At 39.0% G+C, this 13,051-nt stretch overlaps 1 protein-coding gene across 3 annotated transcripts in view; it reads right to left on the bottom strand.

Annotated features, from left to right (window-relative positions):
• Positions 1 to 13,051, bottom strand: part of TBX15 (T-box transcription factor 15) — a 110,616-nt gene that overhangs the window by 55,838 nt on the left and 41,727 nt on the right. Inside the window, exon 1 of one of the 3 annotated variants that reach the window (XM_081306088.1) lies at positions 10,660 to 10,857. The exons of the other annotated variants lie outside the window; for them this stretch is intronic. The gene's annotated coding sequence lies outside the window, so the exon portion shown is untranslated. Of the gene's footprint in view, positions 1 to 10,659; positions 10,858 to 13,051 lie in introns of those variants that run through there. 3 annotated transcript variants of the gene reach the window in all.

Below are 13,051 nucleotides of genomic sequence, written 5' to 3'. Positions count from 1 at the left end.
GAGCCCAGCAGAAGTTTTAGAGATGATTTCTCTAATGTATGTTTAGGAAGGGGGAAGGGAGGCAAGAAATCACTGAGCCAAGTCATAAATATTTAATGGTAGTCTAGTTGAGGCTGTGATTGAAATAGGGACTGTCACTGGAGAATTAGGAAATAGGAGACTCAACTCTTAACTCATTATGTCATCTGGAATAAAAGGAGACTCAAAATTTAACATTAAAGGATTAACAAATAACCTTAAATAAGTTGCTTAACCACAAAGGTCCTATTTCCTCATTGTGCAATGAGAAGAACTGAACTGAAAACTTTTTGAATCTCTTCTCTCTCTCTCTCTGATGATTTGAAGAAAGTAAATTAGGAAATGCAAGTGATTACCCAGGAAACCTCAATTAGAAACATCAAATTTAAAACTGTTTGGGAAAGACAGGTTAAATAAGGAAAAAGACGAGGGAAACAGATTCACATTATCATAGGGATTAAAGAATTGAGTGGCTATGCCTAAGGGTTTACAGTTTCAATCAAACCAATCAATAATCACCTGTGAGCATATGGCTCCAGAATGAGGTACCATATAGATAATTAGAAACAGAATTTCAGACCTTGAGAAGTTTCCTAGTTAGTGTTGATTAATTATGTGTTTATTGAGTGCTTACTATGTGCCCAGCACTGTGCTAGATTCTGAAATACCAAGTCCACAAAGGGACTCCATTTCAAGGTATTTACAATAGAAGTGGGCGCTGGGTATATTCATAAATAATCAGAAAATAACACAAATGACTATCATACAGTTTTCCACAACATTACGTATCATCTCAAATATCTTGTAGAAATCCAGAAGGAAAAAAAAACAACAGGAATTTGAGGAGATTGGAACAGTCCTGATAATCCATGGGTACTAGTAAGGAAATGAAAAAACATCTATGCAAGCAAAGGCAGTGTGGTGAGAATTTACAAAGACAGCTATTTACACCCCCAGAAATACTCTGCCCTCCAAAATTCTCACTATCACAAAGTAGAACTAGTGACTGTTATTACAGATAGTAGGCACCAGCCACCTTCACAATAATTTGAATATGCCATGAAGTTTTCCAATCCCAGTTGTTTATTATATATCATAATTTGAATAATATAATATTGATATTATATTAAGTAACTAAAGTATAGTTTATTTAAATTTCTAGAAGAGTTAAGGTTACCTGTGAGATATGCTGCCCTCTAATACCCTTAAAACAGTAACCTCAGAGTCAAGATCAATAGGCTTGTTAAACATAAAGTTTAATCCTTTGGAACACTTATATGCTGTTGGTACAATGGCAAATTAAAACTTCCACTATGGAGATCAAAATGGAAGTTCCTTGAAAGACTAAGAATGGAACCACCAAATGACCCAGCTGTACCACTCCTGGGTATTTATCCAAAAGAATTAAAGTTAGTGTGATACAGCAATACACAAATTCTCATGTTTAGGGCAGCAGAATTTACAATAGTCAAATTATGGAATCAACCTAGGTGCCTGTCAACAGATGAATAGATAAAATAAAATGTGGTAAATACACACTAAGTGTTTTACTCATCCACAAAGGAGAAAGAAATGATGTCATGTGCAGGAAAATGGATGGAACTAGAGAATACCATGCTAAGTGAGATAAGCCAGACTCAGAAAGTCAAGGGTCACATGTTTTCTCTCATATATGGAAGCTAAATAGAAAAAAGAAAAGAGACCTCATGAAAATAGAAGAGAGACACTAAAGTAGATTAAGGAGTCCAGAGGGGGGAGAAGGGAAAGAAAAGGGGGTACAGTGAATGAAGCAGACTGAATTAGGCTGTGAACATATGTGGATATATCAATGAGTACCACTATTATGTATAAGTATAATGCACCCAGAAAAAATCGATAACAAAAAGTTTAATCCTTTGGATGAACACATTTCTGAATCATAGTTATGTCTTATGCTAAGCAAATTTATAAATTTAGTTATTAAATTAAAATATGTAATCCAGCTACCTAAGTGATGAATATAAGAAATACATAGTTGATTTTCTTCATAAAATCATATCATTCGTTCAAAAAACAATCCCTTGAAGTCTTAAAGATTAAAAAAAAAAAAAAAAAGACCTTTGCTCTTTCAAAATAAGCATGAAGAACTCATTTGAATGACCCAGAAAGCTTTGTTGGCCATCAGATGCCTTTTATGAATAGCATTTCACCATGGGGAGTTTCAGTAAATCAGGAACATAAACAATAAAGTGACATTTCACAAAGAAGTTAAAGGAGAAACTCAGGAAAACCTATAGTGAGCCAATCACATCGTGTGATTTGTAAGGTCAAACCAACATAGTTCCATTCCCCCCCGAAATCCTTATATCAGTTCATAGCACTGCTCACTTTCTATCCCACTGATAAAATGGATACTGTAAGATGAAGTTCATAAACAGTTGAGTTTATTCATAAATAATAGTAGTGACAAAGCAGTTTCTGAATTTATATTTTATACATGTAATACATCCTTCCAATTGACGAGGTAGAAAGCATATATGTTTATGTCCATTTTGTAGATGAAGAAATTGAAACCAAGAGAAATTGAAAGCTAACAGGGTAGAACACCGGCCTACTGCTTCCTAATTAAATGATCAGATGTCCCTGAGCTCAAACTAGGTTTGACCCTGGCCAAAGCAGCTGGCAATTCTGCTAACACTTCTCAACTATTTTAACCATCCCCACAACTGAAATGGTTTAAACATGTTTGATCTTGGCTGAGTCACATAACTATTCTGGTTCCCAATTTCCTTAATCTTTATAGCACAGCACATGCACATTTAATTAGAGGTGCTATAAAGGCTCTTTCAACTCTAATGTTTAATGGATGGATTAGTAGTGCAGCTTAGAGACCACCAAGTCTAACAACAGCAAACCAACCACAATAAATTGATTTGGTTATCATACATACAAATGCCTAAATTGCCTACACTTGATTTTAATGAACAGTTATTATCAAGATTGGAGATATTTTTTAGCACATTTTTACAGTCAGCCAACTGATGTGCATCTGCACTTAACAGATAATTTTGAAGAATCATTCAAGAATGCAGTGAACAAAGCATATTTAGTTCTGTGCCTCTGCTATTCACCAGGAGTGGGAAACTTGCAAGTCTCTTTGGTTCATTTGATCTGTTTCCTTATCTTTAATGTTAGAAGCTGAGGGTCTAAGACATGATCCAGCTTTAAAAATTATATTTGTAGCTATAACAAAACACAATCTAGTGATTCTGTTGATAACCATGTAATTGGCTTTGAATAGTGAGATGAATATGAGCTCACAAGAACTATCCCCAAATGTTAGTAGGTAACATCTATTGAGCTCCTACTATGTGTCAGGCACTCTGCTAAGACTTTATATATATAAAATATCATTTATGCCAAAGTTTAGATTACATCAGTTCTACTGTCTAAGGATTTCAGACACATGGGACTATATTTAATTACATTTTTATTTCACCAAATGTTCGACTTTTTATAGACCAGGTTATATACTAATGGTTCAAGACAGTTAAACCAAGTTCTTGCCCTTAAGGAACTCACATGGTAGGAAGGACCTACTTAAAAAGACTAATGATGCTAGCTGCTCCAACAAAGGTGGGAAAAAATGTGTTAAGAAGCTTTGAGAAGGAAGCAACAATTATAAAAGAACTGAGGAGACTTCATGAGGTGACATTTTTTTTAATTAAAGAGAGAGAGAGAATTTTTTAATATTTGTTTTTTAGTTTTCGGTGGGCACAACATCTTTATTTTATTTTTTTATGTGGTGCTGAGGATCTAACCCAGCGCCCCGCGCATGCCAGGCGAGCGCGCTACCGCTTAAGCCACATCCCCAGCCCATGAGGTGACATCTGAGTAAGAAGTTGAAATGTAAGTTCAGTATCAATGAGCAAGGAATAGTGGGGAAAGAATGTCATGTAGTAAGCATAAATAACATCAATAAGGATTTGACATTTTTAAGGGGCTGATAAGCAAACTGATATGGTCAAAGTTTATAATATGTAAAGAAAATTAGAGATGAAGGTGGAAAGTCAGGTTCAACTCAACTAAACAACCATTTATTGAACATTGACTGTTTTCTACTCATTCTTCTAGGCTCTTTGGACATCAAAGAACAAATGATTCCTGGCCAGATTGAGTTTGGAGAATCCTGGATGTCAGAACATTCGATTCTCCACAAACTCAAATTTTTATCTTGTATTATAGTGATGATGGTTCTGCCACCCAGACTCTGAATTCCATAAGCCAAGCCTGATGCTTTGCCACATCTTCTGTGTGAATGAAATATCATAGCCTGGTTTCAGTATGGCAGAGGGGTGCTAGAAGACAATGGCAGAGGTAGAATTTTTTGAGATTAGATGCACAATGCCACTTCTGTAGGATTGAACACCAACTCTCATCTATTCCCCCAAGGAAAAAGATAATTTAAACAATTAAAGGAGAAAGACTCAACTAAAATTTTAATCTAAACACTTTATCTGTTTTTTTTTCCCTCATGCCAAGGGCTGATGCCTGACCATATTGAGTGTTATTTTCTATTTGATTTTGTAGGAGAGTCATTCCTTGGTCTAGTTCCTAAATTTCAACGTTCCCAATCCCAAAATTCCATGGCCATCTCAGGTCTTCCATTCACATCAGGGCAAACCTCAGAATCTTATACACAAGCAGCATTCTTGGTATCAAGTAGAAGTGGAATCCTATTTCCAGAGGACCTCTGCAGTGCAAATTATCAGATAGCTTAGTGAAAGCTGGTGATGAAACTTCATAGAGTAATTCTAAATATGGCCGAAGCAGAGCATTTGGCACTATCCTGAGTACGGACTGAGCCCAAATTTGATACTCCGTCCAGAGCTTCAAGGGAATGAACTATAACCCAAGTTGGATTAAACTAAAATTACGATAATAGCAAACATTCAAATAAGCCTGTGTAGATGACTTCAGTAATGGAATGGAGTCTTTGAGCTCTCCGTGCCCTCCAAGTTCTATTTGGGAGAAAGGGGGTTGGTAACCTGAAGCCAGCAATTCCCATGCCAATAAGCCAATTAAGGAGACTAAGAGCTCATATCTCTTTAGCTGCCTAAAGCATTCTCTAACTAACAACCAGCACCTCTCTCAGTGATGCATAGAACACAGCAAGGACTTGAAGTCATCTCTGAGATCTAAGCCTTTTTTTAATATCTATTTTTAGTTGTAGCTGGACACAATATCTTTATTTATTTTTATGTAGTGCTGAAGATCGAACCCAGGGCCTCGCACGTGCTAGGCCAGTGCTCTACCGCTGAGCCACAACTCCAGCCCTAAGAACTAAGCCTTTTAAAGAAGCTTTGGAATAAAGTGAAGCAGTGATTATTATTTTTTTTTTATCTATTTCTGGGTGAACAGGCAAAGGTTCACTGACACCAAAAGTTTCACCTCTCACATTCCAGAATGCTTTGAAGGTGGAGGGAATTTACAAAAAAAAAAAAAGGAAAAGATATAATGGATATTCTATTAGACCTTTTATTTATGGTCTTACATAAATTTCTCAGAAACCCTATGAAGTAGGCATTAATGCTGCCACTTTTCAAAAGTGTAGGCAGAGGCATGGCATGACTAGAAGACTTCCCTCATTATGTGAGCAGGAGAAGTCAGAGAGGGATGCCAGTTAGTTCACACTGGAGTTGATGTTCTTCCCACTGTGGACTGCGGCTGGCTTTCAGAGCTAGCACTGAATAGCTGTGCACTTGCAGACTGCTAGGAAGACAGCTCTATGCAAACAAAAACATTGTCAGTTCTTTGGGGGGGGGAGGAGCAAATCCAAACCAAGGTGGGGGCCGGGGGGTGGGGGGGTGGGGGGGGATTTCCTTTCTCAGTACCAGGGCAGTTATGTCGGGGAATGATTTAATTCCCTTCACCAACCTGACATTATTTAACACCTAAGTTAAAGTGTAAAAGGCTTCTTTTGCTGTATTTACCTTCTATCCCTGGTCCAACCTGGGTCAAGTATCCAAATGTGACACTGAAGATCACTGTTGATGTCAAATTGCCCTTTTTCTTTAGCCTAGATCAATAAACCAAATAAGATTAAAAGGTACAGTACTTGGAAAATATTTGGGCTTTGAGAAATGGTTAATGACAGCAATGAAAGACAGGATAGGGCCTTTGAGTTAGTTCCTATTTGTGCAAAATTTGTTTGTTTAGAGGCTTAACTCAGATCAAAGTGTCAAGGCCCAAAAGTTTTTAATGGTCTTTAGTGAATGTGTATGTTTGAAGAGAATTCAGCTGATAATAATGTATGTCAAAGAACTTTACAAACAGAAAAGTGTCAAATTAACATAGAAGGTTCTATGCCAAAGTCAGGGAAACAACAACAAAAATAAGACAAATATGAGCTATGGATTATCTAAAAAAGTCTTGATTTCAAATATTTTTTAGTTTCCCATAAAGTTAAGAATGGTGAGACCAATTTTTTTTTGTTTAAAAGATATTCCTGATTAATGCACAACAACACATAAATGAAATAATCAAAATGGGCCATCAGCCACATGGCTATAGAGCCAACCTAAATACCTCTTGGACCAGAGGCCTTCCAAAAGTTGATTCTGATCCACGGGGTGGCCTTTAAAATTTACCAGTTGATTTTAAGCTACCAACTGTCAACACAGCCCCTCCTTGAGGGGCTTGGCATTTTTCCTGGGCAAAGTGACACATTAGCTCATCCCCAAGCCAGTGCTTATTTAGCTCTTTGCAACCTTGACTTCCAACCTCCCACCACCACTCCCACCACCAGCCACTGCTCTAGCACCATATTACAACTGCCATCTGGTCTTTTAAATTTTGTGAAGTGAAAAGTAGGCTTTCCTCCAAAGGCTCTAGAAGCTCTTACCCGGTACCTTGTTAGAATGTTCCCATTCAACAACAGTAAGTAAATTCATGCTGATGTACTAAAGGGGAAGAACTAAACAGTCAATTGCTAAGCAACAAGAATAATTTAACTATGACTCCTGGAGACAGTGTCCTTGGAGGTGGTAATTTCAAGCATGTGAGTAGGATAGACATGTGAGCACAGCCAGGAATATACAATGCCCTTTAAATGACACTCAGGAGACCTCCAGCTACACCAAGTTTAAAATATACCCACCCTGACATACAAACAGAGAACTAGTCTGTTTGGTGAATATGAGCAATACATAGCTAACACCTATAATAACCTCTTCAGTAACCTGCTGAGTTCTTTCATTCAATCAATCATTTATTTGTTCAACAAGAGAAAAGTAGGCTTTCCTCCAAAGCCCCTGAAAGCTCTTACCCTATCCCTTGTTAGAATGTTCCTATTAAAACAACAGTAAGTAAATTCATGCTGAGTGTGGAGGTGAGTTTGTGTGTTTCCTAGGTGCTTGATCATGACAGATACTCATTAAAGTGACTGAACTCACTGCACTTCATTTGAAGACCTCAAAAGCTTTCAGGGCAGACCTTGCCTATTAGTGTAACACAAATCACAGTCACGGAAAAAACGCTGGTAGGATTCCATCAGTTCACGATATGAAGTCGATGATTGAGGATCTAGCCTAGGTTTGGCAATGCACAGGTGCTGTGAGGGGCACCAAATTGAAAAAGATATGACCTATGCCAGTAGGTGCTTACAAAATATACTAAAAGTAGAAAAGTTAAAACCCAGCATGACACCTAGCACACTAGGGCTTGGTATCCAAAAGATGAAGGTCCACAGTTCATCTCTTCTCTTTCTAACTGCCTAACCTTGAGCAAATCACTCGCCCTCTTTAAGCTTTAGTTTTATCATTTGTAAAATAAGGATACCTACTTTGTGAAAACTTTTATGAATTTCAACAAGATGTGTGTATTTGTGTATTTACACAAACACTGTGTAGATAGAAAAAGATTTGAATATATGAATACTACTTTCCATATACTGTTATCTCAGAAAAATAGGAACAAAATGCCATGGTGTTTACAGGTGAGGGGAACCTCTTCCATTCCAAAAGTCTTTTGTGGGCATAAGAAAGAGATGTCTGGGGCTGGGGATGTGGCTCAAGCGGTAGCGCGCTCGCCTGGCATGCGTGCGGCCCGGGTTCGATCCTCAGCACCACATACCAACAAAGATGTTGTGTCCGCCGAGAACTAAAAAATAAATATTAAAAATTCTCTCTCTCTCTCTCTCTCTCTCTCTCTCTCTCTCTCTCTCTCTCTCTCTCTCTGTCTCTCTCTCCCCACTCTCTCTTTAAAAAAAAAAAAAAAAAAAAAAAAAAGAGATGTCTGAAATGCAAAGACAGAAATGAGAAAAGAGGAGAAGGATCTTCCAGGAAAAAAGAAAGCTGTGGCAGAAGCATGTGTTTAGAGAACGGCAACATATTATATACCCAAATCACATCTGCATTGTCCCACTCATCTCCTTAGCACCTGGAACTGTGTCTGGCACCTATTACACACTCAATAAAATGTTATTTTGTTGAATGAATAAAATGTATGTTTAACAACACAGGTGGAGAAGAGCTGGGAGGGTAGCTGATGCCACATGAACAATCCTCAATGCTGTTCTTCCAGTCTTCCTCCAGGAGACAAATAAGACCCTAGCAAAGAAGTGTCTTAATTATGTACTATGTTCCCAGTGAAATCCCTATTAAATCCCAGGGTTGCCTCCTGACTTCATATCATGAACTGTTGGAATCCTACCAGCTCTTCTTTTTCATGACTGCGATTTGTGTTATACTAAAAGGCAAGGTCTGCCCTGAAAGCTTTTGGGGTCTTCAAATGAAGTGCAGTGAGTTCAGTCACTTTCATGAGTATCCGTCATGATCAAGCACCTAGGAAACACACAAACTCACCTCCACACTCACCTGAGAAGCAAAAGGTGCTACACTCATGAGGATAATAATGGATAGAAGATCAACCCCTTCTACAAATGCTAGAGCTAGTGATGCTGAGGGAAAAGCAGATAAGAGATGCCCTCCTCCAGGTTCACAGGGACTCCTGATAAACAGCTGCTGCACCCCAGGCCCCTGCTGACTTCAGTGAAGTGGCATTTGCAGAGATGCTGGGGGGGGGGGTATGGGAAAGAGCATGGACCATCTTCAGAATCATACGGACTCACTACCCTGCAAGCAACTTACCTTTTTGAGCCACTTTCCTCATCTAAAATGGGAATAATAATAATCAAGAGATACTGATGCTTCTCAAGAAAGTCCCTGCACAGCACAGGAATACATTTAATTCTTTTCCATAGTTTAGAAAGACAGGTGACCATAAGATTTACATTTTTTCCCAATCAGTTTTCCTACTCATCTCTGAAAAGAAGAAAGAAAGCGTGTGTCCTTTTAAATGAAGAAAAACATATCCCAATAAAGAAAATATAAAATGGAAAATGGGAAAAGGTCACAAAGCAAAAAGAATAAAAATAATTCAGGGCCTAATGGGGAAAAATAAAACATTAAAATTGAATAGCATTAGTAGACATGGTAAAAAGGCAGAAGGAGAAAAAGCCAAAAAGAATACAAACACACACACACACACACACAATGAAAATGCTCACATAAGAAAGCCTGTTTTGTGTGAAACTTTCAAGGGATTATCTCCTGGTTTGCACTGCTTGAGAAGGAAACTAACCAGGTCTAGAAAGAAGAAAGATGGAGGCAGACTGCTGAGGAAAGACTTGTGTTGGATCTTCAGTAAAGAAAGTGGCCAGGGAGGCAAACTCTAGCCTTGAACAGAGAAGCAGGGAGAGTGTCTAAGGCTGAAGAAGCAACCCAAGGACACTTCTCCAGGGAGGCAGAGAGGCCAGAAGGAACAGGGAGGCTGTAGGGAGCCCTGACTCCAGCTCAGCAATGTTCTGGAGAGTACTCACTCCCTGCCTCTAGAGAGGGAAGTACACACTAGGGAGGCAGAAAAGATCCAGAGCTGAGGTGAGGCTCCCAGGGGCCAGAAGGGGGAGGCCCAAGAATTGGGTGGTATAACCCTATTTTTTACCAGCGAGATTATTGAGACTCAGACAAGCTATCGTGCCGAGCACCACCACCCAGAAACATCTGAGAGAAAATAAGGCCCCAAGTCTTTCTTTACTCCAAAACTAGAAACTCATCCACCATCACACATCACCCTCAGGAAACCCTAAAATCAAATGCTTTCACAGAAGAAAGGAGCCTACTCCGAGGGCACAGGGTAAGCCCTACGAGTGAAAGAAATACTCTGGATTAATGATATTAATAGCATTCTCTTTTAATTCACAGCTCACCCAAATGGCTGAAGACACTTGCAAAATTTAGAATTCCACCTTTACACCCTATGGTCCCAGACCCTCCAGTAAAACTCTGCCTCTTGAATGTCTCTTGTCGGGATTTTTTTTTTTTCTTTCTAAAACCTTTTCCAAAAGGGAATGAGTCATCAAAGGATCCTAACCCCAGGTAAACCCAGGGTAGATTTTTCCGCTGGCCAAGGACAGGGTGGGGTAAGGTAGAAAGTGCTTCTGTAGGTAGAAGGCTGGTTTAGGAATTTCAAAGTCAACATGTTATTCCTAACTCCCATCTCTAACTCCCTTCATCTTCACCAGGTCACTTGAATAATCCACCTGCTCCCAAGTCAACACCTTGACTAGAGCATGCCTCTGTTTTTCCCCCCAGGCCTACCTACCTTGATGGGTCAGGATGACCCTTGGAGACACAGTGTCCTCCAAGTGTGTCAGCAATTCAGAAGCTGACAGCTTCTAAAATAGCTGGTGTGTTCTTGGGTGTCTGTTGCCCTCAGAAGGAGTGGTGGTGTCACCAAGGCAGCAGGGGGTTCCCTGCCAAAGCTGCTCCTACCCTCCTCCCCATAAGGCTCTGCACTGCCTCTCCCCATCCCGGCCTCAGAAGACTTTGAGCCCCGGGGCCATGGCATTTAAGCACTGTCAGAGTTCCCACTTCGATTCCCGTGGTGGTGCCAGTTCAGCATCTGGCAGGATGACCCAGCCTGAACTGTATTTAGAAGCTTCAGACATGGCACCATGTTCCAACCCATCTCAGAGTGACAGGAGATTTCCTGAGCACCTGGGCTTGTGATTCAAGTACTCCTCCTCCCAGGGAATGAGGGTCAAAATGACTTTCCTCTGATGATCTATTTTTCTTATCAGGAGGCTAGTCTTCTGCTGCAGACCTATTCTCAGAATCAATCTCTATCAATACTATTATATCATGCTATGTTTTTAAATCCACAGTTTTTATACAGCTGACAGCACACGGCATGGAAACAGAGAATACTGGGAAAATCATTCAGAAAATGTGTTCAGTGTTGCGTTCATGGACTCTTCTTGCAAAGATAAACTTCCCTAGAAATACATTCTGGGGGTGCTCAGCATCTAGCAGATATTATCAGTGAATAAAGAGATCCAGTCCACGGTTTCACTTTATGAGATGGTGATAATAATTTACTTCATCTTCTTGGCAGCCTCAAAGGCAGTCTTAAAAGTAGTCTAGGAGAGTCTCAAAAAAAAAATGACAAGCTATTTCTGATTAGCAGTTAAAAACAAAAACCTGTCTCATCTATTTATACTTTAATAGAATCTCCACCTAGACAGGCATACTGATAACTGTATAACACTAATCAGGTGGGCTGTCGGTTTCAAGGGTTACGGCACACAGGTTCCCAACTCTGATAGGTCACAGGAGCAAGAAAGATTGACCCCTAACTCTCTGTCCCAGTGTCCCTGAGCAGAGTCCCATAGAGACACCCTGTCATTTAAAAGGCATCAGTGTTTGGACTCTTCCCATTTCTGGGCAAAGACCCAACACTCAGAGAATGTGGTTTTAGGATCATGGCATCTAATCCATTCAAGGATTATTTTCCCCCCTACTGCTCAGATGGGTGTGTTAATCATCACCTCCCTTTGTTCTGTAATAAATTCAGCCCTGGCTAATTCCAAGTCTCTATGCATCACTGAAGTTTAAAGATGGCGTTTTGACAGGTCAGATATTCAGAATCAATGGACCACCAACCAGTCAAATATTTTAAGTAGTTTTAGGAACATGTGGAAGTAATTTTTTCCAAGTATTCACAAGTCTGAGGATGAGATCTTATTGATGGCATATGAGCTGTTGTATATATTAAAGTATTACTTTATATACTATATTCTACATGTAATCAAAATTGATCCAACAGTAAAGCAGATTTTCCTTATTATACTGAGTATTACACAAGTGCTATCATACAAACTAGAATGAAGTACACACTCTATAGAATCTTTTTTAAAAAGCAATAAAGGACTAAGGTAAAATTATAAGTGAAGCGCAATGGGTACATATTTAAAATACAAATGTTACACAGGTGAGATTATTTCATAGAAACCAGAATATTTTGTGACACTGACGAGCCACCTGCATTTAACTACAATCCTCTGAAACAGATGCAGTGAATTTATTGAAAGGAAAAATTATTCTATAAAGTATTTCTAATTTAAGTCAAGAGGTTATTAACCTAAAAATCAATGGATAGCTTTGGGGTCTGTGTCACCTACAATGGTCATTTGTAAGAGCTTGTATTTTTCTGGGAAGAGGATGCATCGGAGTTATGGGATTCTCGAAGAGAAGCATACTATTTAGCCAGTTTTCTTCAATGGAGGACAAAGGTTCATTTTTCCAAGCTCTCTTCCATAATATAGTGTTTCCTCACAGCCAAATACTTATAATGGGAGAAATATTCAAAAGAAACAATAAAGAATACGACAGTGCATCTTAATTTAAAAAAATGCATTTTTTTTCTCCCTGGTAAAAATGAAGTGGTTGTGTTTTCCTGTGGGAGGGTGACTGTTAAATAGTCCCATGAGATCACCTATTTTTCCTCTGCATGTCTCCTTATTTCCAGTTTATCCTTATGATAGCCATACATACATGTGCATAGAAATAGGGTAAATGATTCCCATATCAGATCTTTTGGGGGAAGTCAATGGATTATAAATGATTTATTTTTATATGTAATAACAAATGGGGTTTCTCCTTTAGCTGGCTGCTTTTCCTCTCTCAGTCTCTCACTCTCCTTCCCACTTTGTCTC

The sequence above is a fragment of the Spermophilus citellus genome, assembly GCF_964194105.1.
Source record: "Spermophilus citellus genome assembly, chromosome: 9".
Lineage (NCBI taxonomy): Eukaryota > Metazoa > Chordata > Mammalia > Rodentia > Sciuridae > Spermophilus > Spermophilus citellus.
Note: the sequence above shows the minus strand (reverse complement) of the source record. Positions and strands in the feature narration are given on the sequence as shown.